Source organism: Lissotriton helveticus, chromosome 3_2 (genome assembly GCF_964261635.1).
Source record: "Lissotriton helveticus chromosome 3_2, aLisHel1.1, whole genome shotgun sequence".
Lineage (NCBI taxonomy): Eukaryota > Metazoa > Chordata > Amphibia > Caudata > Salamandridae > Lissotriton > Lissotriton helveticus.
In genome coordinates this window covers 314006702-314032759 of record NC_136062.1, presented here as the reverse complement: position 1 = coordinate 314032759, position 26058 = coordinate 314006702, and the positions used below count along the sequence as shown (strand labels likewise).

Here is a 26058-nt window from a genome sequence, read left to right as displayed (position 1 = left end):
CCAGACTAACGTATTTTTCTACATCTCTCCTAAAGTGTGGAACAGACTGCAGCTACACAGTCTTCTCCTCACTTCTTGATTTCTGAAAGACGCTGAAGACCTAGTTTTTCTACAACCCCCACTAGGTTAGGCTAGGCTGACACATGCTCAGTCCCAGGATGCCCTCCTGGATGATAGTGTGCTCTATAAAGCTGCATAGTATAACATAACATAACTTGTAACTTCTTACACATGGGTGGAGAACCCACCAGAGTGGTGGAGATCTCCGTATTCAAAAGATCAAAGTTTATTAAAGTTTTAAAAAGTTACAAATAATTGTAACCTAAATAATACTGTAAATCCATTTACAATCTGTATTTGAAATGTAGATCACAAAATGCTACAGCACTATTAACTTAATGTTGAAACACATATTTATTATTTAGACTATATTGCTTAAATGAAAGAATTAAATACCAAATCCTACCTAAAGTAAAAAATGTATCTTTATTTATCACTTTTATTACAAGTTAGGTAAAGAATTAATTTAATTCAATTATTTTATTGGATAATTAAAGTTACATTCATTTGTACATTTATAAAATGTTATTAACTTTTTATATAATTGACTAATAATTATCTGCATTTATATATACGTATTTTAACATACAAGCCCATTTATTAATATTTTTAAAAAGTTAAAATAAGGTAATTTAATTTAATATTAGTACCTGTGGGATTTTATTTTAAATCCCTGCCTCCATTATTTTCTATAGTAGGGTATTACAGTACCAGTGGTTGGCCATGTGTAGTTCTGTACTTACTTCAGCTCTTAGCTAGAATACGTTTTCAACTGTTGTGTGTCCTTTTTGGCTGTCGTAACTATAAAAGTCCAGTTTGTGAAAAGCTATAGGCTTACTCTTTTGTATGTGGGTGCATATCCTCCCCTAAACCTCTCCCTAACACTCCTTTAAGCCCTCTTTACTACCTCCTCTTCAGTAGTACATATTCTCCATTTTCCAGCCACTCCTTTTGTTTCCTCCCACATTGACTACTAAAATGTACACATTTGTGTGTGAAGATCTCCACATTTTGAGCAGAGATCGTAGCTTAGAAAAGATAGGAGAGGCAGAAGTATTGGCCTTCACATCTAGGTTTACGGAGAGCATGTTGCAGTACATTTAGTAGTACTATTGCAGTACTACTAAACATACTACAAACTACAGTTTATAATTAGGCTCCAATATTTTTGTCAGACAACACTTACGCCACAATATTCTAGTACCATATCAATTGTTTGCATCCCCCAAACGGCTTCACTCGGAATTAGCATAGAAAAACTGAATACCAATACATTTCAATGTCAAAACGTGGGGCATAAATGATGGTAAATAATGACAGAGATCCTCATTTTAAAAGCAAACAAGCGATGCTGTGCTGAGGTGCTGAAACTAAGCTTGGGCAGTGAACTCTGCTTTCTTCGCAAAGTTTGCAGAGTTTTCCGCGTTCTGCATTACCGGAGCTCGCAGAGTTCCAAACAGAAAGCTTGTGCTCATCAACATCACGTTGGCAAGTGCGAGCAAAGAAAATCCACCTCCCATTGAGATTTTTCATCATTCGTGCATGTCAGCGTCAAGTTAGTGATTGTGATCGAGGGAAATTAACCTCCCGGCGTGATTTCTCGGTCGGAATTCTCAACATAGGTGGCCATAAATGCTTGCGACCGCTCGCATTGAGAAACCGTCTGTTTGTGTTGAGAAAGCTGCTGCCCAAGCAGAAAGTCTACTCGAGCAGCAGAAAGCAAGCAGAGCCTGCTTGGGCCCACTTGTGCTGTGCATGGTGCCGTTCACGATAATTTCACTGTGCAGAAAAAACACCTGGTGGTGAAAATTACTGTGAACTACATTTTTCTAATGCAATCCGCGCTTGCAGAGCTCCACATAGCACAGCAGTTTTTTTTTTCACTCTGCCCAGGCTTAGCTGAAACATAAAATTAAGGAAAGTTGTGCATGAACTTTGATAGAGGGCATTTTCACTGACAGGATTTCTACTCAAACTTAGGGGCCGATTATGATATCTGTTTTCCCGCATCCTCCAGGCCGGCGGTGGATGCGGGACAACCGCTGCGGACTGAAAAATGACCCCCCGCCAGATTAGGATGGCTGGGGGATATTTTTTCCGTCCGCAGCTTTTCCGACGCGGTCGCCTTCCGTCCGCGGCGGAAAAGCACTAACATGGCTGGCGGTGTCTATAAGACACCGCCAGCCATATTAGGATGTCTGGTGTTACATGCCTTTACACAGCGGAATTTCCGCCGTGCACAGGCATACGGATTTTTGCTTGGGGGCCCGTTGCGGGCCCCCAGAGGTGAAGGGGGGGTCGGGGGTGCACATTGGGGTACCTATGGTACCCCCCTGCATTTGCGTGCACAAAGCGGCAGGCACCGCGCGGTGCCTGCCGCTTTATGCATGCAAATGCACAGCTTACATTTTTAACATTGCGGCATGTGCTGCTTCAAGCAGCACCCGCCGCAATGTTAAAAATACAGCCACCCTGGCGGTCACATCCTAATTTGCACGGAGGGACCGCCACTGCCCCTGCGGACAGTCCCTCCGACTCTGGGATGGCGGACGGACTCAGGTCCGTCCGCCATCATAATCGGCCCCTAGATTTGGAAATATTTTAAAGAGTCAGCATTTTTGTGAATGGTACTTATAAGTAAAAGTCATTACTGCAGAAAACAGAACATAATAAAAGTAAGAGGAAGCAAATCTTGAATAGAAGAAACATTTATTGTATAGCTCTTGAAAATCACATATAATAATATTCAGTAATTCACAAAAGAAGACAAACACACAGATGTGCCCCCCATATTTCTGAAATCAATGCAGTAAACCAACTCTTTAACAATAAAAAAAAGTCAATCCCTTGAGTATTTTAATGAGATCAAACTATTGGTCCTACAAGTCATTAGTCCGACAATCTGACACAATGATTACAGACTTTTGTACCTGAAGCATGAGGCTTAACAGGGCCGGCTTTAGAGCAGTGCGACTGCTGCGATTGCACTGGGCGCTGACATGGTGAGGGGGCTCTCACCACAGGGGTGGGGGGCGCTCTGCTTGGCAATAACTTGCGATTTCAAGAAATATTCTGCAGAGTTCCTTGTCCTTCCCACTTTCAGGAAGTAATAAAAATGTCAAGATAACTCTTGTGATTAATGTTCCTGATAGATAGAGAGATCGGAGTTTTGTCTAGTAGCATAAAGTAGTGCAGAGGGTTAATTTGCCTGCTTCAAAGGACATATACCGTGCAGAACAATAGCTGAGTGGATTACTGCTTTTGTCACAGAGATCTTTGTGTAACTGCAGTACATAAGAGACAGTCCTAATATAGAACAATGACTATCATGAATTGTCCTCAAAAACGTGCATGCAAACTGCATAAAAGAGTTAGGATGTTATGTTCTTTCCCCTCCTTCTTTCGTTATCTATTCCTCATGTTGGAAAAAGGGTTCCTTTGGGTCGATATAAAATCTTATTAGTAAAGCCAGGCTTTACCAGTGCTTTAAATTGAATGAAATATATGTGAGAGAGGAGCTATGGAATAAGTGGCACTTTTGCACAGTGGCACTTAGGGATACCTTGACAGGACATGGTGCAGCATCCTATAACACAGAAAGCCAAAACGTAATGTACCAAAAAAGTCCTGATGTGCTTCATGGAGCAGCTAAGCTAAGAATTGGGCTGCTTTAAATTTGAAAAAAGAAACAGAGGGTTGAGGGATTTCAGAACATCTCATTATATATTTTTTCGTGGTATAGTGAATCCAATGCTTAATTTGTGCCAGAGTTTTCTGGTGCTCAGCAGGCACTTAAATCACAGAGCCTGGACTACACATTCCTCCTCTCTCGCTCGGAATACCCGATAACTGTTCAAAATATGTTCATATCTAGCTGGGTGACAGTGTGGCATGATGAGCAGCGCGAGTTTTGCAGAATTGTTGGAATGTTTTACTGCTATTTGAGTTGGTCTTGGAATATTTACGATTGTTTAAAGGCTTTAAGGTGTGTTCTGTATGTTCATTTTGAGTACTTTCAGTAGTTTTGGTGTACATGGCATGTGTTTATATGTGGTAGTTGGGACTCTGGAATTAATGCATTTAGGTGGACTTTGAATACTTTGGCACTGTCCATGTAAGCAGTGTCAAGACAATGGTACAGTTGAGTGGTGCCAGGAATGTAGTAGAGCGGACAACAGGAAGAAGCGGGGGCTGCTTTGTAAGAAACATTTGAAGCACAGTGACTTCATCTTTTATCTTCTACAAATTAAGCAGTGAATCCATCTTGTGCCACAGGCACCTGGCATGATCAATACCATTTCTTTTACAGTAACGCTATTCTAAACAAAGCTTTTCCTTTGTAATCCTAGTGATACATAGCCGAATATAGATACATCCTTTTGTACTGACTATAGTCTTGGAGTGACAATGTATAGCGTTGATTAGAAGTCAGCGTGATGGTGGCTATGTGGGCATTTGATCATGGGTGTATGGACCGTTGTTGTTGGGAGGTGATAATGAACATGTGATTGTCTGATCAGGGAATGGTGGGCATATATGATATAACAGTGATAGCGGCTGGTGTGCTAAACTGTTGGATGTTGGACAGGAGTCATAAGATGGTGGTTGTTATGGTATATATGACAGTAGGTTGGTGCATGTATGAAAGAAGGTGTCTTGCTATATGACGTAGTCAATTACTTTTTTGTTAACAATTGGGGGTGACAACACAAACATTAGATGCTGGAGTGGGAATATAGTCAGTGGAATATTAGTCAACTTTAACTGCCTTTCACCTCTATCTTTAAGGAATTCATTTCTTTGGTTTTTTGTGTGTTGGCCTTTGATGTTGTTGAGTGTATGCATGATAGTGGATAAACTGATGTGTGATTGTGGGTGCGCTGGCTTATGATGTGCGTTTTTTTGACATATGACATGGTTCTATCTGTATCATGTTGTTTGATTTGACATATGATAGTGTGTGTTGCCATATGATGGTTGGTGTTTTTATTGTTTAAAAGTGGCTAGGTTGGCATATCGTGTTGGATATTTGTAATTATGATGGCGGATGTGTCAGCATGAGGTTGTGGTTCTATTTGCATATACATGTTAGTCACCTTGAACTTCCTTTCAACTTGAGTTGTTTGCAGTGAATTTCATGTTTTTTTTGTTCATGTGTTGACATCTAAAGCTGTTTTTATGGATGTAAAAGTTGGTAAGTATGTTGGTGTATGATGGTAGGTGTGTTGGCTTATGTCGTTGGTGGATTTGGCATTGGGTGGTTAATGGATCATGGTGGTTGTGTGGGCATATGATGGTGGCTGGTTTCAGTAGTAGAATATAATTGTGGGCATTTTGGCATGTAAAGATCTGTGTTAATTGAGGTCTGATGGTGGTTGTGTGAAGGTATGGTAATTATACGAGTGTATGGTGTTGGTTTTGCAGATGTATAATGATGATTATGTGGTCTAAGGGTATTGCTTGTTTGGACATATGATGTTGGGTATGTTGGAATATGATGATGCGGAAGGTCCGTTATATGTTGCTGATTATATGGGCATATGAAGTTGGGTGCGCAGTAACATGTTGTTAGTTGTGTGAATATATGATGGCGATTTTGGTTATGTATGATGATGAGGGCCCTTGTCTAGCCTGGCTGATGAGGGTTATGAACCCGAAACCTGTCCCAGGATGCTTGTTTCCGGTCCAGGGAAGACATGGCTTGGCAATTGGGGCTGGACTGTTCCCATGAGGCACAAAGTCAGACTGATTTGCATATGGCCATGCCTGAACTGGGTGGGTGGAGTGAGCTAAAGAATGATGACCGATTAAACCCAGATCAGTTGACTGGGGGTGAGTGTTTAATTTGCTCTAACGCTCCGTCCATCATCCCCTTTGGTATCGCTTTGTTCGCCCTAAGTTGGCAGGGTATGCCCAGATGTGGATCCCTTGCTCACTTTGCCACTGGATTCAAGATAGCCTGGCTGATGAGGGTTATGAACTCGAAACCGGTCCCAGGATGCTTGTTTCCGGTCCAGGGAAGACATGGCTATCCAGTTCGGGCTGGACTGTTCCCATGAGGCACTGGGTCAGACTGATTTGCATATGGCCATGGCTGAACTGGGGTGGTGGAGTGAGCTAAATAATGATGATGGATTTAACACAGATCAGCTGACTGGGGGTGAGTGTTTGATTTGCTCTAACGCTCCGTCCATCATCCCCTTTGGTATCGCTCGTTTTTGGGCAAGCAGATGCGACATGATTAAGAGAGCATTTACACTTGGGAAAAAGTAAATGAGTGGGGCCCACTGGGTACTCACATTTTTGGCTTACATTTCAAAAATGGCTACATTTTCTCCAAACCCCCAAAAAACCAATATAGGCCCTGAATTGAAGAAAGACCACTCTCCCACAACTATTAGGTGGGTATTCAAGCAATAGTTTTAGTAGTTACAAAGGAAGCAAAAGCTTCTATGGGAAATGTGTGACAAATAAGCTACTTCGGACCTTCTTTATCATTTTTCAATTTTTTCACCAATCTGCAATCAATTTGTTACACTCTTAGATGTCATATTGGCTTCTGTTTTTTGCAGGCTTGGAACAGATTGACTACTACGAGGATGGGCAACATAATAACCCCTGAGGAGCTAGGGTATCAATAAACAAAAAAAGGTAAATTGCTAACAAGAGGATAATTTGTAAAGGTATTTAGAACAATCAAATAAGTGGGTGTCAAAAAGATTTAATCTAAAGACACACAAGGTCAAATGATCATTCATATAACTTTATTGAAAAAGTACAAACAGGAATACACAATCCTAGGTTCAAAATGAATTACTTATATTGCTTATAATAGAAAAAAATCTGAATTGTAGGGTTCCTAAGGCATACCCAACCCAACATACATAAATCAAGTACAATAAAACAAAAAGGCCTCATTTGATCATCATACATGAATGTATATATAGTCCAGTCTTTTAATAAATGGAATCAGTCCGTGTGCGCATCAGGTGATCCGAAGATCCAATGATTACTGTGTGAGATGTGGAGCAAACATCAACATTTTGGCCTCTTGTGTTACAAGTGTGTGAGACCATTCTCAGGAACATAATTGGTAAAGGAGTTTCATGATGACCCACACCGATAACAAAATATAACTGGTGCTCATAGATATAAGCTGATAGCATTTACTGAGCAAGGAGAAACATGTAGGAGTTAAACTTTGGTGTGGTTACAAAAGGAACTAATTACTTATTAGGTAGAGCTCCTCTGAAACAATCTAGCAAGAGTAGTAGGAGGCGGTCATGTCAACTACTGTCTTTCAGAACAGATTGGCCAACTCTGAGCAAAGTTAGTAATGGTGCAATAATGGGAGGTCCATTGAAATGAGGTGTCGAACTCTTAATTCTTCATTTCATTTATACTGAATTCTGTTTTACAGCCTATACACCAATGCATTTACTGATGTAGCATCCACAATATGTCTACTGCCACAGTCCCATTATTTTTGGATGGCAGAACTCTATAGATGGTTAGGTGAGTGGAGCTCCTTTTCATTGCAGAGAATTATAGCATTAAAATTAAGTAGAAAGGTGTGTCATTTGTAAATGTTTTCTCTTTCAAACTAAACTGCTCCTTCTTTATGTCCCCTCTCTCCTCTAGATGCTTTAAATCTTTGCAGTGCTTCTTTTTGCCTCGATCTTTGTCAGGTCTTGAGGATGCTGTTTTGGGCTGTTAATTAATAGTATATTTTGTTGTGAACTGTACATTCTTAATTATTCCCTTTTATTCTGGGTGGGATTGGGTGGGCGAAGGTCCTGTTTGGATCGTTTCATTCTGTGGAAAGTTTGAGCCTTTTTTAAAGTTGGGAAGATATCCATCTGGTGTATTAGGAGAACATTGATGTTAATGGTCATCTAAATGCGGAGGACAGGGCACCCACCACTTTTAGGAAGATGTCCAACTCCTCATAAATCTAAATAAGACTCTTTGTTTTCTGTCATAGACAACATGAGCATAATTGTATTTCATCTGCATAAATGAGCCAGTTACCATTCCCTGGTCACTCTTGGAGGCCCTTGGAAATGGTCAGTGTATTCAAAACACTGATTACAGCCCTCTGCACCTAACATCGTCAGTGGAATAGACACTTGCTGCTTCTAGATGGTCCTGCATCCTACAACACCAATTAAAAAGCTATGATGCGGTGCAACAATGATAATTCTGTAGTGCATCATGGAACAGATTAGGGGTGAGCGATACAGTCTGCTCTGCCAGTGTCATTTGCGGAGTTTTGCCCACTATGCGCTACCCTGAGTTCCAGCCAAACTAGGCCAACAGCCATGTTGAGGGGCTTTTTCTCATGTGTGGCTTACGAACAGTAAGTTGGCGAGAGAGAATTGGGAACATCTAGCGTGATTTTCCAGCACTAGGAGGACACCCGGCGAGATTTTCTCAACGCGGGCATCCGCAATCATTTGTGGTGAGAAAGCTGTTGCTTAAGGAGAAACTCTACTCAAGAGGCAGCAATGAAGAAGCATGCTCTGGTGTATTGGATGGTGCTGTTCGTGCAGATTTTGTAGTGCGGAACATGCTCCCAGTGCTAAAAATCACCACGAAGAGGGCGACATGTCGATTTCCATCTAGTCGATGAACTCTGCGGAATCTCGCAGAGTTTTCATATAATTCTGCGGAATAAAACTCCAGAAGTTCCGCCCTCCCCTAGAGCAGATGAACCCAAAGGACAGACTGGGAGAAGTTAGGTTAAACTGTCATAGTTTCATTTTAAGGCTATCTTATAAAGACAAATGCAATCAACTTTAGATGTGCAATAAATCTAAACTAACATTGGCCACTTTCCTCCATTACTAGTAATTCCTAAATTTCTATTAAACAGAAGATGTTACCCCATCCACCCACTTATGGATTTTGATATATTCTCATATCTACAAGGACTTATAGATATGGATTTGTGTCACAATTCTTTGCTTCCCTGAGGCTGGCGTAACAAGGATTGATGTCTTTATTTCTCCTCGTTAATTCTTCTATGCAAAGTGGAAATAGTTTCAAATGATAGTATTTGTACAGGCATGCATTCCGTCTTGCACAACCACTTTCCTGACCTTAAGGAGACTCTTTGCCACTATGGCTCAAGGGTGCCAGGTTTTGCCCTAGGCAGCACAAACTGTGCCAGCTTTTAAAGAGAACAAAACTGTGGCATTTTTTTTAAAGATATGACAAAGCTATGCTCTTTCCACATGATGCAACTTACCGCTATATGTATCAAGCTATTTAGCATTCGCAAAGGCCGAAATTCTGCGAATTTCGGCCTTTGCGAATGCTAAATAGACAAATGGAATGTATCAAACAAGTTTGATGCAAAATAAGGATTAGCAAAATTTGCTAATCCTTATTTTGCGATTGCACTTAAGGAATTGCAAATTTTGCAATTCCTTAAATGCAATGTATCAAACAAATATTATGGAAAAAATGCCATTAAGGATTAGCAAATTACCACCAACTTCTAGTTGGTGGTAATTTGCGAATTCTTATCAAAAAGCTTTTTTGAAAAAAACCAAAGGTGCCACATGACGCCCATACATGCCCTTAGGGCATGTATGTGCGCCATATGCCCCCAAATGTCTTTTTCAGGGGTGCAGCAGGGTGTTCTTGAGACACCCCTGCACCCTTGGAAAAATCCCTAATTTGCGATCAGCAAATTGCTAATCGCAAATTGCACTTTCATTCCTATGGGCCTCTTGGCCCATGGAAATGAAGGGGTAATTTGCGAATGACAATTTGCTAATCTCAAATTAGGAATGCTAAGGAATCGCTATTGGAAAGCGATTTTGTACATACATACCGTTTTGCATTTCCTAAATAGCGATTCCTTAAAATTCGCTATTTAGGAAATGCAAAATGGTTTGTTGATACATATAGCGGTTAATGCAGTAACTTTGCATGCTGCACTGCGGTGTGCCATTTGTTAGTAAGTCAACCCTTAGGTGGTTAGCATTATCCTTTTTATTCAACACTGAGCAGTAATTCAAAGACACAATATATAGTAATATTGATGGGGAACAGTGAAATACGGAGATGTTTGTCACTGTGGGGTTCTGAGTAATGTCAAATAGACAACGAAAGCGGCGTTCAAGTTGTCTATTATGCCACTCCGAAATTCGAGGTCAAAAACATCCCCGTAATTCGATTTTTACCCTTCTATAATATGTATGGCCTACAAAATAATCTGCCCCTTCTTTCAACTGCTACACAATGGCAGAGGGGTAATGGGCGATCTGTACATGACTCAGCTTCAGTTATGTATCACTGTCCCAAAAGTTTTTTTTAAAAATACCTGCCATCTTTGACAATCCCCACCATCGCCCCTGCCTTCCTTCACCCTCCTGCTGTTGTGCTTTCTGCTTTCAGTCAAAGTAGAAAAACAGCATAGCGCTGGATGGCTCCGAGACACCCGTCAGCCTGGTTCTGAAGGCCAGCCTGCAGTCACAACAGTGGGTAACCAGTTTTGTTATCAATAGTTGCTATGCCATAGTAGTGTGTTAGGAGATTCAGAAACTGAAATACACGATACAGACTATATATAAGAGCGAATCGTAACAGAATCAGAACCTTGAATAAACACATAAATGCAATATAACTCTGCTTACATCAAAGAAATAAATGTATAACCATTGGCCAGCTGAAATCCTAAGTACTCTTCCAAAATATTCTACAATGACTGTCTGCAAAGCAAACAAACTATAAAACATTGTGTCTTTTCTGTAATAAAATATAACTTTCCCTATTAAACCTTTTAATTTAAATGAAAACATTACATTCTTTACTTTCCATAGCTAAAAAACCTTAATACATAACTTCCAACTCCAAACTAGATCCCGCATTCTAATCTCCCAACTCAGGAAGGGTGGCCAGGATAATGCTAGACGTGTGATTTTTAATAAAATCAAGATTCTCCATGCACTGTAGCTCCGAGAACCGCCATTTAATGTCAAGACAGGAGTCTAGCATTAGGCATATTGAAAGCCTTTCAAAGCAAAGCCTGGTACATGCTCCACAGGCTCAAAGCAAAATGTATTAAAACTGCAGTATTCAACCTATCAGCTGCCTATGTGCCTTCGTACAATCTACTCCCTGCGCAGAAAACTGTGGTGGCCATTCCACCTGTCACAGAATGAGCTTTAAATATAGACATATTTACTCCAGACTTTTCCAAAAATGCTTTAAATCATCTTGGAATAGTTGCTGTAGATACTGGACCATATGGCTTCATATACATTAATTAATAAATGATCCACATCTGACTTCTGTTTTCTTGAACCCTGCGCTCACATTCTTTAACACATCTCACCAGAGACAACTGAAAAGGGGGGGCCCTCGGCCCCCCCGCACGCATGGCGGCGCGGCGACCGTCTCCCCCCCTTTCCCCTTTGTTGTCTCTCGGTGGTGGGGGCGGGCCCTGGTGGGCGCGACCCACCACCGATTGGCCGGCGGCCTCCCTGGCCCGGATACCAGGTAGAAGGTCCGGGTCAGGGGGGGCGGGCTACAGGAGGGGCGGGCCGGGGGGGGCGTGCCCCCCCGCCTGGCCCCTTGAGAATAAAGAGGTGGGGAGCGCCCAGGAGACCCCCTTGTCCCTGGACGCTCCCTCACAGCACAGTGTGCCCCGCGCTCGGGGCTTCTTTGTTTTTGTAATTTTCTCTTTTGTTCCCCCTGCAGGTTTGCGGGATCGTACCTTCAAACAACGGGTGCTTGCAGTGCGGAGAATACCGGAGAAGCTAGATCCTGGGAGAACGGACAACAAGGAGCAGCGATCGTCGAGGTCGACATTGTGGCAGATGGTTTTTGCCCTTTATGGAACAGGCGTCGCGCCCTGGAGCAGAAGCGGCGTCTTTGGGGGAGCCATGCTCGAAGATACAGGAGCATGTGAAAAGTTAAGTACCATGCGTAGAATGGTTTGCTGATAGCTGCTGTTGGCGAGGCCCCCAAGCCTTAAATTTAAAATTGCGTTCTAAAATGTAGTAAGCAGTGTTCTACCTTTAAGGTTTAGCGCTCTGGGTCCTTCAGCTGGTACGCATCTGGGGGCAGTAGTTAGTTGTTGCAGTCGCTAGTACCCTGGGTCGCTGGTCCCCCAGACCTCATTTCTGTACTGCTGTCGTACCTGCGGAAACCGTCTATTGCACCACATTGACGACGTGTTTCCAGGGGCCCCCAGAGTGGATCGATATTTCTGAGTGATCGGCACCCTCGATCCTATGCACCGTCAGCGTGCTTGTTCATGGCGCCCCTCCTCCACTTTGCAAACTGTGTTGTCAGGCCTGCCTCCGGTGGAATCAAGCCAATCTCCACTTTCCCTTGCTCGATTCACTCAGTTTCACGATCGGGTCACTCCCTACAGGATCCGACACAGCCGTAGATAATTAGAGCGGCATCACCGGATCAATGCACGGATTGTATCTGTGGCTTCACGTGGGGCCATTAGCACCGCCAACTTTGACGTGGTCTGTGATAACACAAGGGTCCGAGCATTTGGAATAGGCTCAGCCCTTAATGAAGTCAAAATGTCGCTGGTGAAGTAGAGTCTGTTATATTGTCAGAAAAGAAAGGCCTATTACAGCAACTTTCAAAGTCCTTGCACAGTTTTGAAATGTATTCGAAAGCTGCAAGGAATGTCCCCAGTCCTTTGAACGCATCAAAATCCCGTCCACCTGTGCTTATTCAAAAGAAACATAGTTGGAAAACACATAATTCAATATTATATCTTTGCACGATGAGCGTTTTCAAGAACACCAATCACTGCGGTTTGTAAAAACGCCAGCACCACAAGAAGTTGGACCCATGTCCACAGACGCTTTCAGTCTTCCTTGGCTATTAAGAACATCATTTAGCAATCTAGCATTGTAGTTTTGAATTTAAGGTTTTGCATTTCGTAGCACAGCATATAAGTACTTATAAACGCAAACAGGCAGACAAAAATGTTTCCTTGTTATGTTCTAGTTACACAGGTTTGGCACGTTTTGCATCGGAATTGTAACCGCAGTAGAGCGGGTTTCACACGGTGTTTACATTCGCGGATATGAGGTATTGACATAGACAGTCAGTGACTTTGGGTCACTTGAACATCGTGAATACCTGCTTTGCGAACACTTCTATGTCCTCCTGCCACCGTCCAGCAATGGTAGGCAGTGGAACACGCCAACTTTCCCTTTTTGATTCCAAGTGCAGTACTGACAGGTCTCTCATAGCTGCCAAGGTTTCAAAATTGCTATGTGTGACATTTTCATAATGTCAGTGTAATTATGAGTGACATTCAAGGATTAGGAGTGATACTTTCACGTGCGCTAAATCAAGCTATGGAGATGAGGGAAGATATAAATATCAGAAATTACACCCATTTGAGCAACAAGAAATTCTTAAGAAAATGTTAAAACTTATGCAAACAAATAGAAATGGAGGGCACTAACCGAGTGCTCAGTTTACTTAAGCTTGTGATCATGATGCGCTAAAAGTAATTTAAGTAAAGGTAGGAGAAGGTATTAGTGACACTAATCTAAAACGAACAGCACGTGTCGGGACAAACGCTATTTAAATGAAAACAAATTCGGAGGTGTACTGCTGCACGCATGCTAGTACGCGGCAACACTGGTTTTAGTTCCGGCATAATTCAGACAGTCCCAGTTTCCTCGCCTACAACTACCCATTTTGAAGCGGTGTATTGCCCCTATTTAAATCAAAACAAATTCAGAAGGGTACTGCTGCAACAACGGCCCTTCCTTTTACATACGAAGACTTGCACCCTTCGGCGCAACGCTAGTCACCACTGCAACCGAGCAATTTTGAATGATTCGGTCAAAAAAGTAAGGTAATACAACGGTTTACGCCCGCGATAAGGGCAAGTAGCGTATGGCAAGACAGGGCAGCTTTAAGAACAGGAACTAACGTTACATAGGCAATACTGGCAGTTGCAGTGAGGAAACACAATTGTAAGAGGCAGCAAAGGGTGTTACAAGTTGAAAATGACGGGTACGTGTTGCGATAGATTCCCTAACTAAGGATAAGGGTAATACGGCATTAATAGCTTGATTGTCATCCGAGGGCGTATATTAGGCCATGGTCACGACTGCTGCTGGCCAGACGGGTACAGTAAGCGCTCTGAAGCTCCAGCTAAGACTGCACGCGCGCTACACAAAAGCATTACAAACGTGGAGTTTGGCTGCTGGGAACTGTCATAAAGTAAAACATCGACTTAGAGGCAGGGCGTAATAAATGGCTTATTAAGATGGGCGACTATTGGAAGGTTGTTGTAGGGAGCTGATCATGTCTAGACCGGATCAAGTAATTATACATCACTGGTGTTCCGGAGTAAAGCACACTATGTGACCATGGGCTTGTGTTTTCATCCACACCCCTCCCTCGTGTTTCCATCCTCAACCCTCCCTCAGGAATGAAATGTTTGTGTTGTGTGAGTATGTGCTAAAAGTTTGTATATACATGTTACCAAGAGAGCACTGTCTTTGTTTTGGGTTGCCTAACATTCTAAAATGCTAGTAAGTGTTAATATTGACAAACATGCTGATCTTGAACTGTTGATACTGACAGTATTACTCCGACATTGTTTTCCCATGTCTGTGCACAGGTTCCATCTCATTAGTACGGGCTGTAACACTTCAATATAGCAATAAGTAACAGCTAGGTCCTTTGACGGCAAGGCAACATCTATTGCTGCATTTTGTAACTTTTGAACGGTTTGAGCTAGACACAGTTTGTTTTGTAAAAATTCCTGGGCTTCTTTATTGATGTCCTCCAGGCACTTGCAATATTTTATCCAAGCCATGGTTGCTGCTTATTTATCTTACGCAAGGAACAGCCATTGACATAAGTCAAATTTTGACACTCTAGAATTACAATGATTGGTGTCTGCTGAGGTGATAGTTAGAACAATCGGGGAACAATTCACGAATAGGGTATACCCCTTTCTCTTCGGGTCCTCCTGGGGATTAACGCACATCTAAGGGTAGGGCTTGACGAGACTGTGAAAGCCAGTTTCCCAGGTCCCACATTCCTTTGCAAGCCAAAGCAGAAAGCCAAACAAGGGACTTATTTCATTGTGAAGGTAATCAACATCTGAGGCGCTGTTCACTATTCGAGGGGGGACATTGCAGCAGTCCAAATGACTCTTCATGATGATAGGTTAAAGTCAACGTTATTAGAAAGCTATCCTAGTGGTAGCTGTATTGCGTGCAGCCTTCAGGCTAAGTCTTGAAGGAATGTAGAGCAGCTTGTTTTTACCAGTCTATAATCTCATGAATGAGTAAATGAAAAGAGAACAGGTGTATAACAAATATATGTATTTATTCTAAACACATCCCTTTAGTTCCTTTACGGGGCTAAAGGCAAGAAATTACAGTCAGTAAACTTATTTAACACACAAGTAAATTGGCACAATATACGTTGAGCCTATGATGAGATTAGAGGCGAATAATTACAGTCTGTAAACCTATATAGCACACAGTAATTTAGCACCAGATACGTTGAGCTATAGGGGTGTACCAAAGCCATATATCAATAAAGTGGTAGGGGAACCACAAATGGCATAGAGACAGGGCCTAGAGCCTGTAGAAAGACTACTTGGGGTCCTGAGAATACTACACACCCTGATGTCACACCTAGAAGGTGCCCAAGAGCCTAGTTGCGGCATCACATAGTTCTGGGGATGCGTGTGATCATGTACGGTTGCCTAGGATGATATTTACCAGAAGCCAAAGTGGCGAGCGTAAAAGGCCCTTGGGCCAGCTTACACCCTGGCATAGTTAGGGCTGTGCTAATGCTTTTAGCCCTAGATGCGGCACTGGGAAACAGACTGGCCTTTTCAAACCTAGACCCTATGGCCTAAAGGCGTGGGGGGAAAACTAGGAATAGGAGGTGATGTCCTGGTCTACAGCAGAATTTTAGTAGCCATAAATGTGCCATGGCACTGCCACTGGGTCACTGTACTGCACACGGGATATTGTGGCACTGCCACTGGGTCACGGTACTGCACACGGGATATTATTCCTAATAAAGGTCATTCTACAGGGCACTCTCCGTAACATTAATTCAGTCACAATACATGGGACACAAACTGAGGCTATGCGTAACATTTGCTGTCGAAGTGGTGATGAGTAGTCATCTGGCGCTAATGTTATCTAAAACTTAGCAAGTGATGGTAATGTAAGACTAGCACGTGTACAGCAGTTATCGCCAGAAACACTAATGGTTTGTGTTTATCTTTTCCATTTATGTATGACCGGGTCCATGGTGGATACCTGGAGTGCTCCACATCACAACAGCTGCAACAGGTGGACAGCCCAAGGGATGCTTACGTCAGTCACGGCTGGGTCCATGGCGGATATATGAGGGGTGCTCCACACCGCAACATCAGCAGCGGGTGGACGTCAAAAGGGAAGCATACGTCGAGAAAGAGGACACCAAGGGCCCAAGTATTGCTGGCAGGTGTAAGTGCTACCCATTCCCTAAGGTGGAAGTGGGAATTGTCACACAGGTTTTCTTGTTTTTTTCCTGGTTCTTGCAGTTTCTCAAACCTGTGACGCAGGGGAGGAACTCATCACCAGAAGTGGAGGAGCTACAATGTCCCAGCACAAGCAACAGGCTGGACGCGGGACAGGGAAGATCTGGTTTGGGGGTCTGTGCCTTGGTCAGTTCAGGAACTTCTTTCAGGGACTCTTAGCTCAGCAGCCCGACCCCCCCGTCAGTGGTGATACTTCACCTAGGGGGGAATGACTTGGCAAAACTTGGAAGGGGAATACTCAGTGATGAGTTCATCTCCACTGCGGGTGGGTCTTCAGGACTTGCCCGGGTGGCACAGTAGTAGGGTCTCAACTTATCCTGCGGTGGCAGGGGCGAGGGGCGGACTCGGTCAGGGCGTTGAATCACTCGATAAAGAGGATCAACACACAGTTGGGCAAATTATTTCAAGCCCCCCCTCGGTTGCAGACGATCCAACATGGGTGTATTTGGGGTGCATAATTCTACCTGGTGAGGGGAGTCCATTTGACGGAGGAAGGAAAGGTCCTGTGGTATGATAATGTCAGGGCCTGGTTGGAAGGTTTTGCTAAAGTGAGAACTTTCTAGGGTAGGTCAAGGCAGGGGGAGGCCAGATCGTCGGTTAACAATGCTGGCCTGTGGCGGTAAGGTCATTATCGGTGAGCACATATTTGAGGTCTGAGGGGGCGGGCATCATCCTATGGAGGTTCCCGCCCAGGGGGAGGGGCCTGCGGGCCACTCCTAGAACTCCAGGGGCAAGGTAATTGATGCTGCAAAGGAGCGCGGGTAGGAGTAGTTCACGCTTTCCTTAGGCTGGTAGCCACCCCGCGCGCATATACTCATGACGTCACCGGATGGCGCAGAGTAAGGGCCCTCCTTTAGTGGGTAAATGGAGTTCAGGGCGTAGACCGGGCAATTCCCGGGGTAACACTGCGCATGCGCACATCTCTTGGGGAGGCGCAGCTTGTAGGACCTGACACCGGTAGTGACCTTGCCATATGGCCAGAAATGTACAAAAATCAAGATGAGGATGTTAGACTCGGTTAGGAAACAACATGTATTAGAGTTTTTGTTAAGGTCAGGCTCTCAAACTTGTTGACAAAATTTGTATCTAATGTCCTGCTGATTTTTGTATAAATTGTTGATCATGCAATTAAAACCTTTTTTAATTTCATATCTTAATAAATACGGCCGGGCGACTAGCGCCCGCCTTCCAAAAAGTAAAGAAGTCTCGTGTCCACGTTTCTGGGTGTTGGGTGCCGGTTTGGGGGGGAGGCGGCAGCTAGTCGCTGACCATGTGAAAAGGGGGGCCCTCGGCCCCCCCGCACGCATGGCGGCGCGGCGACCGTCTCCCCCCCTTTCCCCTTTGTTGTCTCTCGGTGGTGGGGGCGGGCCCTGGTGGGCGCGACCCACCACCGATTGGCCGGCGGCCTCCCTGGCCCGGATACCAGGTAGAAGGTCCGGGTCAGGGGGGGCGGGCTACAGGAGGGGCGGGCCGGGGGGGGCGTGCCCCCCCGCCTGGCTCCTTGAGAATAAAGAGGTGGGGAGCGCCCAGGAGACCCCCTTGTCCCTGGCCGCTCCCTCACAGTACGGTGTGCCCCGCGCTCGGGGCTTCTTTGTTTTCCCACCCACCATCCCTTGGAACAAAAGTCTTGTGGCATTCATTATGTCTGGTTTAATTGTAAGTTTGCGAAGGTACTGTCCACATGTCTTACATGGTAGTAGAAATGGATCTGTCGGTATATTTTGATGATGCTTTTTGTTTAGGAATTTTTTCCCCTTTTTAGCAAACTGTGTGTCAAGTACTTTTTCTTTGATGCCAAGTGTCTTTAGGCCTTTTTTCCCTTTGTAGCTGTACGGTGATACTGTTATTTATTAGCCAGTGTAGCTGTCCTTTAGAATTTTTTCCCATAGGTCGTCGTATTTATTAGGTATGGGGCATGCGGTAAGGTCATTATCGGTGAGCACATATTTGAGGTCTGAGGGGGCGGGCATCATCCTATGGAGGTTCCCGCCCAGGGGGAGGGGCCTGCGGGCCACTCCTAGAACTCCAGGGGCAAGGTAATTGATGCTGTAAAGGAGCGCGGGTAGGAGTAGTTCACGCTTTCCTTAGGCTGGTAGCCACCCCGCGCGCGTATACTCATGACATCACCGGATGGCGCAGAGTAAGGGCCCTCCTTTAGTGGGTAAATGGAGTTCAGGGCGTAGACCGGGCAATTCCCGGGGTAAAACTGCGCATGCGCACGTCTCTTGGGGAGGCGCAGCTTGTAGGACCTGACACCGGTAGTGACCTTGCCATATGGCCAGAAATGTACAAAAATCAAGATGAGGATGTTAGACTCGGTTAGGAAACAACATGTATTAGAGTTTTTGTTAAGGTCAGGCTCTCAAACTTGTTGACAAAATTTGTATCTAATGTCCTGCTGATTTTTGTATAAATTGTTGATCATGCAATTAAAACCTTTTTTAATTTCATATCTTAATAAATACGGCCGGGCGACTAGCGCCCGCCTTTCAAAAAGTAAAGAAGTCTCGTGTCCACGTTTCTGGGTGTTGGGTGCCGGTTTGGGGGGGAGGCGGCAGCTAGTCGCTGACCATGTTCAAAAACTCATCCAATTTAGGATAAAATACCATTTCAGTCATGGTCTTAGTCCTTTGTCAAATCTCAAAAATTACTTTATTTTGCTGAAAAAAATACACTGCTTACTTCCACTCTTTCACATCTGATAATATTGGATAGACATTAAACAATGCAAAGTACCTAACTTCAAAGTCAATGTTCTTAGAGCCAAATATTCACTAAAGGGCCACCTCTAAAACAATTTGACAATCAATTGAATATCTGAGCGGCTCATACCTATAATGTGACAGTATGCCTCCGGAACGGGGTGGGGGGGTGGGACAACCCAGCACCAGCCATATGAGTCTTCTCTTCTCTGTTTTCCAGCCAGTGACCGGAGACCACTATACAAAGTATGAAATAAATGAAAATCAGAATGGAAGTTCAAGCACTCTAACACAAAGGATCGAACCGTTTAAAATTCCAGATGCCTCAGACCACGAAGGACGACTAAAAGATGTTACTAGACAAAAGGAACAATGGGAGGGAGAGAAAGAACAAGAGGAGGAAGACGGAGAGTGCACATCGGGGGAGAACGCCCGAATAGAGGAAGAGGACTTCAAGAGCGAGCCCATTGTGATGGAGAAAGCGAGTTTGTAGAACGACAAGAGAAGCTGAGAAGGCACCATCAGAACTAGTTGCCCCTCCACTTCCTGGAGGAATGTGGCTAGCCCAGATACGTGCTAGCTTGCTGCAAAGAAGAGATAATAACACACCAAAAGTAGTGAGCGAATTTGAATTAAAGGATAGTGCAACATAGGGACTTGAACTCATATAATCTAATTGCTCAAATATAGACAGGAGAACAGAAGAGATAGAAAAGGCATTGCATCTCTGTTTTATCCTTAGAATTTTCAGTTAAGCTAATTCCCCGAAACAAGGAGAAGTTCTTTAGTTTTTTCTTTACCTTTTGATTTAAAGTAACATTCGACACACTTGGTGATGGGTTAGGTGGTGTGACTAGGTTGTCGCCCCTTACCACCCCTCCTTGAAAAATAAAAGAAACAATGTCAAATAAGGAAAAGCAGAACACTTACATAAGGTGTTTTCTACTGTTTGAGGGGCATTCGAATTCCTGATGGTCCTGACCTTCAGATACCCATAGAGGGGAAGAGAGACAATTTCAATGGACAAATGTTAAAACATGCGATTAAAAAAGATAAATAAAGGAAAAGATGCTTGAAATAATATTACTGTCAAACATAATTTACAACTTAGCTCTGGGTAGTCTTTTCATAGAAAATCCTTTCATATTTCTGGAAATCAAAGGGTGCCTTCCTACAGAAATACCATCTAATAAAGAATGTACTGCTGCTACAGCCGACATATAACAATGAACTATTTTCTAATTATCTATCATTAGTTCATCAGCTTCAATGGAATCCAAATCTCTCTCTGTGCACCAACATAGCCAGACATTCCAAACATTTCTGCACCTTGTCCTTGTTTGTATTGCTCAAAAATTGTTGAGGCGTTCTGAAGCTGCTTCAGAAAGATCTTTGAACCTTTCTGAATTTCTGAAATTTCGTACTAGACGGGTGGGAATTAAGATGGTGTTCCTCTTGTCTGCCCCTAATAACAGACCTTTGCTGGCCAGAACTGAGAAAAGGTATTTCTACTGACATCTCTAAAAAAGAAAGAACCCAAACCTGAGTTGTCCAAAAAGGAGTCACTACTATTTGACACTGCCATCCTCTCAGCTGTAAAAGCAGTTTCTAAATTATTACGAACTTAGGAAATGAATAAGTTCTCAACTGTTTCCAATTCTGTCTGACACATTCATTGCTGATGTGTTTTTCTATCTGAAACTTCAAATGGAAAGGAAACATAATCACCTCCAGAGGCCCCCACTTTTTCAAAATAACTCCCTTTCTTACCTCCAATAGCAGTGATCCACTAAGTGATGAAACATTTACTAAATGTCATTGTCCACAAGTCCCTTTAGTTCTTCCTAAAACAAACTCTCTTGGTTCTTTTGACTGCAATGGAAATAAATTGTTCTCTATAATGTAACCTGCCACCGTCCCAAGTACCCATGTGTACTCTTTTGCCATTTTTCCAAATATGTTTTCAACCTGCCTCTCACTTTTCCATGGGGAAAAAAAATGAAACACTCTCGATACTGACTTTGTTGTGAATTTAAATATTATCCTCTGCCCCTTGATGATCTATTTCTTTTAACTCTACCTCTTTGACCAATGAATCCTGAAGAGCTTTGACACCCTCTATCCTCTCCCTTCACCATATTGTGGCCTAAAGTAAACTAGCCTAAAGCTTGTCATAGCCTTCTGGCCCTACCATATAAATTATTTCCGCCAAATACTTTCCTCGTGGATGTTTGTGCTTCATCCAGAGCATTATATATGGCCACATACTTTCCAAAGGATTTAACCAATCCTTCTCCAAACACTGGTCCTCTAACGTTCTTGCTATACTCCTTTTTGGCTACATCCTCCATATTTGGCCTAATCCTTAATCAAACTGCTTTACACTGCTTAGATATCAGGCCCACATTAGAGACAAGTTTAGATCAACTTGTTCACCCTAAATATATGTCTCTCGCACCAAATCAAAGAACATAACAAGTTCAGATCAACTTGCTCAACCTAAATATATGTCTTGTACCAAATCAAAGAACTGGGCTAGAGATCCAAAATGTCAAACAAATTATCCTCACATGCTTAAGATAACATTCCAATTCTTTATTTGGGTCCCTAAATATGTAATTAGCCCAGATTCTAAATTCAGCATCGTAGTCTTCTTGTCTCCAATAATTTGTCAAGAGTATTTTGCTCTCATTACACCTCTCTTATCTGTCTCCAAGGACTTTCTAATTCAGTAGTGTATATATTCTGCCAAATGCTTTAAAGAGTCACCAGTCAGAGCTGCAGGGAAGTCTATTGCCCCTTATTTCAAATAATAATGATCCAAAGGTATTTTACTGTTCTAATTAAATCTCATTTTATATCAATACCTACTCCAAACTCATTCTTTTAAAATTTAATTATCTCACTTTATGATACTCCCCTCCTGTATCAGGGCCAGATGTACGAAAATGCAATTTAGCATTTCCTAAATAGTGACTCCATAGGAATCGCTAGTTAGGAAATGCTAAAGTATATGAATTATATTAACAAATTCCTAATAGCAATTCCTACAAAGTAGGAATCGCTATTAGGAAATCGCATTTAGGAAATCACATGCCATTTGTACCAATGGGCCGGTTTGGCATTTCTTAAATAGCAAGTTCCAATTAGAAAATCACTGTTTAGGAAATGCTAAACCAAGGATGGCTATGAGCATAAGGCTCTCCGCAATGCACCCCAAAACTAGTGGTGCACATGTAGAGCAAACATTTGCCCTAGGGGAATGTGTGGGCTCTACTGTACTTTAAAAAAACATCTTAGGGTGCTTTTTTAAAATTGCACATGTTTTCCATTGACTTTGATTCGATGGTAATTGCATTTCCTAAATGCTCATTTTGTACATGTGCTAAGAAATCGCAAATAGGAAATCTCTATTTGCGATTTCCTATTTAGAAAATCGCAAAATGCGATTTCTACTGGGTAGAAATCTCATTTTGTGATTCTCTTAAGGTCAATGTACATAGAAAAAGGCTGTTTTGCATTTCTTAACGGGACAAAATTGCGGTTCCGCCCTTTAAGAAATGCAGAAAGGCCTTTGTACATCTGGCCCTATGTTTCAAGGTCCTTTTGCAGTTTCTTATGAGAAGTTTTAGTTTCTATCATGTTAACTTTTCTGCTGTTGCCTATGTGAAGATAATGTACAAATATTGAGTAATTGAGGGAGGAGTTATCATTATATGATCACTGGCTTCGAGGAGACGAGCCTGTCTCTTTGTGCCTTTGATGTAGTAATTACACGTGTATACTGCATCCTCAAATAATCTTTTGTCGTGTTAATCCAAGTGTTAGGATTCTGTAACATATTAACATAAATGTCATGTGTTTAGGTCAAAATATAGAATACGTGGAAAAGGAACATGGAAAATTAAATTCAACTAGCAGACACCATTAACTAAAACGCTTGTGTTGTGCAACTGACAATCATTTCATTATTGAAGGTGCTTATTAATCGTGTTATTTTATATGAAGGTGAAATTAATAACTGTATATGACTCAATTTCTATATAACATCATGAAGTTCATGTTCCAATTCTCTTAAGTTAGCTGAATTCTGTCTACCTAAAATGCATTTTCCCTGGTAGCTCTGGCATTAGAATTAATAATTTAATTTCATGTGCACGTTGGGTTTTATCCTTTCTCACGCTCATGTTGCAGGTGGAAAAAACATCCTTGTTAGCTAGAATAATGTCTTTATTTTAGGAGTTAGGCAAGGAGAGAAGGGGATACATTGAACATTGATACTGATACAAAGAACTGTTGTACTTTCTCACCAGAGAGAGCCAGGGAATCATAGTCATCTCCCCACCACTCTGGAGCATTGCTGTCCAGTGGAAAATTAACTATGAGGATGTCGCCTGATCGGATGGCGTGACCTGAAGAGGATCTTGGAAATCACCTGTAATATTGAAGTATGGTAACTAGGGAAAGAGCCCACTACTACTTCTTCACTGCCTCGAGAGCAAGGGAGCATTTTAGAATGAGCTCTGTCTTAGTAGCTACATGCATGCTTGCCCCAACTGTTGAGGAGAGACTTCTGAGGAAGACTCAACCAGCTGACCCCTTAACCGATCCTGCCCCGCAATATCCTTAACTAGGGATGCCATGCTAGTGTTAGTATAGGGATAGATTATACTTTATTTAAGGAAATATTCGATGGAGGGGAACTCGTGCTCTGTTCTTTTGTATCCAGATTCTTGAATGAATTATCTTGTGCATGTTGCACTGCCTTAATTTCATTCATAAGTTTGGCTTTAGTATTAGTCCCAATGAATTTCTCCAGTCTCATCTTGAGTTGCATGTACCTACAGTTATTTTTTGACTTTGTAATAAATGAACTAACCTCACTCAGCAATCTGTGATTCTTAATGTTCCTAGCGAACTGCTACTGAATTGATTGACCCGCAAACAAGTTCTCTCTCCCACCACGCTCTCATGCTGACAAGTGCATAGTTTGTATCGCAGCAAGAGTTTTTCTGCTTCGTATATCCTTTACCTACCCTTTCGGCTTTATGATCATGGCTGAAGAAGGTGATGTGCTCTGCGTGACTTTACACCCAAAAACCTAGCACAGACCAAGGATCGGCACTCACAACAATGCAGAAGCAGGAGGTCACCAGTGTGCACCCATCCATTCCAGAAGGAGGCACCACAGCCTTTGCGTCTCAAGCTGCAGTCATTTATATGCATCACACTCTCAGCGTCACTTCCGCTCTAGGACTCTTTCATTCCGCTGTAGCAGGCCACAGGTTCCGGGCCTCCAGGTGAACCTCCAGGTGCTGAATAATGCAATCAGCCTTCTTCAGGCCTTGTACTTGTCCCAGCACTTGTTCTGTGGCAGAGTGTGGCAAGAACTGACTTTCTCCTCGTCTCCGGGTATGTAGTCTGTCCGGATTTTCAGTACGCAGGGGTCAATCCTCACTAAAGGTATTCCATATATCCCCACCTGAAAGCCAAGGGTGGGATCAGTGACGAACCAAATATTGACAAACAGCCATCTTGCTCATGCCTAGGCTCTGTCCTCCATCGGTGAGACATCCATTACAACACAGGCATTACATCGTAAAGACTTTAAAACACAACTTTTACAACACAGGTGGCAATACATCGCATGTTATTACAACGCATGAGCCATTACGACGTATGTCATTACAATGCATGCCTTTACAACACATTGTAAATTAAGTAATGGTTATAATTGATGTAAGTTGCTTTTTTTTATTTTTTAGGTAAGTAATACTTAATAGTAATATTAATATTTTACAAATTTGTAATTAGTTAAAACATATATATCTTATAATGTTTTTAAATTGGATTGTTTTTTTGGATAGTGTATTAATACTCTGGTTTAAAAAATATATATATTTGTTTTGCTAAAGAATTAGGGGCCAGATGTAGGTAAATCTCATTTACCGATTCATTTATACCGAATTTTACCGATTCGGTATTTATGAATCTGTAAATGAGATGTAGGTAAAAATTCTGTATTTTTTACTGAATCGATAAGATTCGATATTTACCGATTCGGTAAACACCGAATCGGTATTTGCTATTGAATCCTATGGGCCTTGAAGCCCATAGGATTCAATAGTAAATACCGATTCGGTATTTACATAATCGGTAAAAGTACCGAATTGCTAAGGGGGACAGGGTGTCACTTTGACACCCTGTTGCACCCCTGTAACTGGCGTTTGCGCCATGTGGCACACAGACATGCCCTTAGGGCATGTCTGTGTGCCACATGGTACAGGTGTACATGCACAGATGTGCATGTACACAAGAATTCGTAATTTACCATGCAATTGTATTGCATGGTAAATACCGAATTCTAAAGGCCCTGTAGCACTGTTAGAAGTGCTACCTACATCACAAAATACATTTTCGGTATTTTTATCGAATGGTAAATTTACCGAATCGGTAAAATTTACAGAATCGGTAAATTTACCGATTCTGTAATTTTAGCGATTCGGTAAAATTACCAATTCGGTAAAATTACCGAAAATGTACGTTTTTCTAGCCCCTACATCTCCATAGCCCTTTACCGGTCGGAAACGGCTGAAAATCTGTATTTTCGTCCGTTTCCGACTGGTAAAGGGCTACCTACATCTGGCCCTAGATGAGTTGAATTATTTAAAGAAACATAAAAAAACTATAATAACATTTAATAAATTAAAATGTATTAAATATGCTTTGCATTTT

General features: G+C 42.4%; 1 long non-coding RNA gene across 13 annotated transcripts in view; it reads left to right on the top strand.

The window, feature by feature from the left end:
- Positions 1-26058, top strand: part of LOC144826311 (uncharacterized) — a 1506634-nt gene that overhangs the window by 123962 nt on the left and 1356614 nt on the right. For 12 of the 13 annotated variants that reach the window (XR_013609779.1, XR_013609778.1, XR_013609773.1 and 9 more), the window contains one exon: positions 6633-6711. The exons of the other annotated variant lie outside the window; for it this stretch is intronic. This is a non-coding gene — a long non-coding RNA (uncharacterized LOC144826311). The remainder of the gene's footprint in view (positions 1-6632; positions 6712-26058) is intronic. 13 annotated transcript variants of the gene reach the window in all.